This window comes from Cupressus sempervirens, chromosome 5, assembly GCF_028749045.1.
Source record: "Cupressus sempervirens isolate cs-2001-9-10 chromosome 5, ASM2874904v1, whole genome shotgun sequence".
NCBI classification, from domain to species: domain Eukaryota; kingdom Viridiplantae; phylum Streptophyta; class Pinopsida; order Cupressales; family Cupressaceae; genus Cupressus; species Cupressus sempervirens.
In genome coordinates, this window is record NC_143122.1 from 172,153,925 (window position 1) to 172,158,276 (window position 4,352).

At 36.3% G+C, this 4,352-nt stretch overlaps 1 pseudogene; it reads right to left on the minus strand.

Moving 5' to 3' along the window:
* Positions 1 to 263: 263 nt before the first annotated feature.
* Positions 264 to 2,959, minus strand: LOC149554969 (cytochrome P450 734A1-like; annotated as a pseudogene).
* Positions 2,960 to 4,352: the final 1,393 nt, after the last annotated feature.

Consider the following 4,352-nt stretch of genomic DNA (forward strand, 5'->3'; position numbering starts at 1 on the left):
CTTTGTAAGAGCAGTAGCTCATAGGAAGTCTTTTAGTTTATGTTCCTTGTAGAAGGAACTTAGTTTTAGAATTTTATTTCAAAGTTAGTTTTTAATGTAGGAGCAGCAACTCTAATTTCTGTGAGTGGAGTTTTATGTGTAATAGAAAATGGTTCTAGATGTTATGCAAAATATTGAGCATTGTTTTATTTGACTAATCTATTTGTTAGAATCGAATGATCTAGGTATCTCATAGAATAAAAAGATCTAAATCTCCATATTAATCAGCTCAGTCTAGATCTATGTGGTTGATTTTTTATATTTACTCTATCCATTTCACTCCTATTTCCTTCAAGCAAAACCTTGCTTTGAAACATAGCAAAGTTTTGACCGACACACGACTTCAATCCATATCCAAAAGGGACAAATACAGCAGAGCCATCCTTAGCAGTCTTATTTATTCCCTCACTTAACCTCTCGGGGTTAAATTCATTTGCATCCTCTCCCCACATAGATGTATCATGATTTAGTGAAAGCATAGGGAATAGGATTTGCGTGCCTTCAGGAATTGAAATCACTCCTAACATTGTATCCTTGTGGACTTCTCTAATAAGCCCAACAGCTGGCAGGTAGAGCCTGATAATCTCGTTCAGTTTCATTCCTAATTGTACTCCAAATCACACTACTCAATTAGCAAAAATAGTAAGATCAAAGTTAACAAGCTTAAGTTATAAGATAGTGTCTTCCATTCTTATAGTTTTTAGTTTGCTTATAGTGTTAAATTTTGGATGGGGGATTCCACAGACTTCTTGTAATTCTGAGCGTGCTTGTTCTTGCCAGTCCGGATGCATGGCCAAGAGAACAATGGAAAATGCAGAGTGATTACTTCTTGTCTCTTGCCCAGCTATGAAAAATGTTTTGCATTCAGATATGATGTCATCTGTTGTGAGGCCTTGGTTACCTTCGGAGTCTCTCATCTCTTTAATTGTGTTCATCATGGAGCCAAGCAGATAATTGCCATAGCCTTTGCCGGTGTTTGTGCTCGCCTTTTCTCGTTTCAAGATGAGCTCTTTGAGAGCACTCTTAATCTCTCTAATAAGTCTCCAACGCTGTCTGTTTCTTTTGAAAGGCACAAATCTGAAAAAAACCCATCAAAAAGAAATATAACCAAATGTTAGTTTACTTCATCCTATATAATTCGATATTATTAGAAACAAGAATGTAGATAACTTGCAAATTATTCAATCTCGCCTGTAGAAAGGAATCATTAGTTTTGCATAGTCTTGACAAGCCAAGAATATTTGTTCAGGCAGCAAGTCAAAAATATGCTTTCCTTGGAGATAGCTGCTGCCAAATGTTGTGCGAGCAATAATGTCTGCACTTAAAACCCTTAAATTCCTTAGCCACATCCACTTCTTTCTCATTATTTCTTATAGCTTTATCCCATTTCTCCAACATATTGACAGTGTTCTCCTCTATGCAAGAAGCCATATCCTGTTGCAATCTTTTTGAGTAAGAATTTAAGAACTCTTTTATCTTGAAAGAGTTATTAAGAAATTGAGTTTTTCGCATACCTCAAAAAGAATTGAAAATTTGAAATGGTTTCAAATTGATGTTAAGGAAGAGTTAATTCATATGAAATAGAATAGAAGTAGGTGAACAAATGGACGATTATTAAGTTTTTATTAAAGATTAGGATTATTATGGGGACAAAATAAATTGGCCTCAAAAATATACTATATTAACAAGTTGATCATTTGTTAAAACATGATGAAAAAGTTTGATCACACATATTGATGCTAAAAATCTACATGCAATTTAAGTCAGAAATAATAAAAGAATGATGAAAAAACTAATTTAAGAGAGGCTAAGATTTTACTTGCTCTTAGAATGATAATCTCATATATGAGATGAACAGATAGACACTTCCCAACTAAAATTGGAAAAAACAAATTTACATATTTTGTAAGAAAGGGATGGTTGAAACTAAATAAAATTCCATCCTAGATTGTGTACTCTATGAAAATATCTATATTCTATTTTAAAACATTTTGAAAGGAAATAGTCTAAAAAGCCTACATTTAATGAATCTTAAAATAGAATAAATTAAGCTCTTTTGATCCTTGGTCTCTTAAATGACCCAATCTTGTGAATGACATTAAAATTATGAGCAGTAGTTGAACAAAATACAAAAAGAAATGTTAATGTTTTACCATGTTAAATAAGATGGTACTTATTTTCTTGTCAAATAATAAAATATATTAACTATATAAATAATCAATTTAGAGAATAGAAAAATATACCTAATTGGCTAAAGCAAAAGTGCCAACAAAGATTTTCTTCTAGACATGAATATGAATCCCATCTTACCTTGAGCTTATCAGTATGAAATGATGGATTTATAATACGTCTGTGATGTGCCCATTTATCACCATTGAGTACAATCAAACCTTCTCCAAGCATCTCTTTCATGAAAGGATCCCATCTTGGTTTTCCATAGTAACCTTTCTTATCAGCTATCACCTCCTTCACCAATTCAGACTTATTAATTACTAATGTTGGTATAGGTCCCAACCAGATTAGGAAAGTGGACCCTGGTAATTAGAAGACAGAGAACATTTTAGTATCTTTAGCTTACAATATTTTTTAAAAAATAAAAAAAGAAAGAAGAAGAAGAAGAAGACATACCATGTTACATAAAACATATCATATATGTTGGACTAGTAAGGGTAGTAAGGTTGCACTCTTGCCGCAATGTCATGGCAGACTTTCATATATTTGGATGTGGCCTCATAAATTAACTTGTTTTCTTCAATAGAATTTCCAAAGAGTAGATTGTATTAAGGGCCTGTAATCCCCTGAGATTCAAAATGCTTAGCTATTTGCCAAGGCTTCCACATAGTGCTATTGTAAGTTTTCCAACTGCAAATGCCACTAAGCAACTAAGTGAAAACAATACAATTTCAACAATACTAAACATTGAGTTTTCCTTTTCTTTCAATGTTTCAAGACGTCTTGCTATTGATCACTTTCTTGTGATATTTATGAGACTTTTTTAACACTTATCTATCTAATATCTCTAAAGCATTTCAGTTTTTCCTTACTTCTAGCTATAAGATGTTGGCTTAGTCCATTTTATGTGATTGTTGCATGCCTTTAGTATGAATTCACTTGATAATCTAAAGGCGGCATCAATAACGATTCTAATTCATTGTTGGGAACATCAATGTTATAAATGTTGTTTAGAATTGTTGTCAAGCTTACATGGCGATGTTCTCGAGGCAGTGAAAAATAATTTTGTTTTTATGTTATTGCTTTTTTTTTCTTTCTTTTTTTTGATGAATAGTCCTTTTCAATTAATAAAATTTACTAAGATTACAATTCACCAAAAAGGGCCGAGGGATACAGGATCACCCCGCAAAAGAGTTCAGTCGGCCGAAGCCGAAGCAAACAACATGGTCGCAGCCAGCAACTATAAACTATTCATCGAAAAAAAATATTAAAAACAACCTCATGCTGCCAAGGCAATACCAGTAGAGGGAGGAGGATCATCTTTATCAGGAAATCCCCACACATCAGTGGGATTGTGAGGCAGACTAGGAATAGTCCAACCGTTAGTAGCATCCGCAAGATCTGGGGTAGTTGCAGTCTCCTCATCCTTCTTGTCTGGCTGTGGAGGAGAAATTGCCAAGGCCAGCTGGGGAAACTTGCCAGAGTGCGCCCGTCCAGGGGGAGGAGCCGGAGACCAGCCAGAAGCCCGCCCAGGGGGGGAGCCGGGGACCAGCCAGAACCACCACGTGGTGGGGAAGCGGAGCGGCGCCTCCAACCGCCATGACCACGGCGCCTCCAACCGCCATGACCACTGCTAGGAGAGTGATGGTGGGGACCCTGGGAGCGCGGCGTGTGTGAATGGTGGCCAGAGGACTGGCATCTAGAACGACGACCACGGGATGAGGAAGCATCAGCTGAGGCATCCGAAGGCACTCTGGCAATGGTACAAGGAGCATTGGCCCAGTGGTTTAACAATTCTTGTAAGTGGGCAACCTCTAGTGCAACTTTATTAGCTTGCACCTGTATCTGCATAATGACATTGTTACAAATGCATGCTTTAGTGTACATTGCAATGTTAACATCCAAAAAATTGTGAGTGAATAAAACTGCATTCCTATCTTTCCATAGAGAAAAAAAAATTTCCATCCTGAAGGTATGCCAAATCTGGGAAAACTTTCGAGGAAATCTGGGGGAATCACCCAGAAGGATCATGTGCCATGAAAAAGGTTCGGGCCTGAAAGGCTTGAAAAAATCATGAATCCAGTGCCAATAATTCTGAGCATGTTTGCAAAACCAAAAAATATGCAAAAAGGACTCAGGTT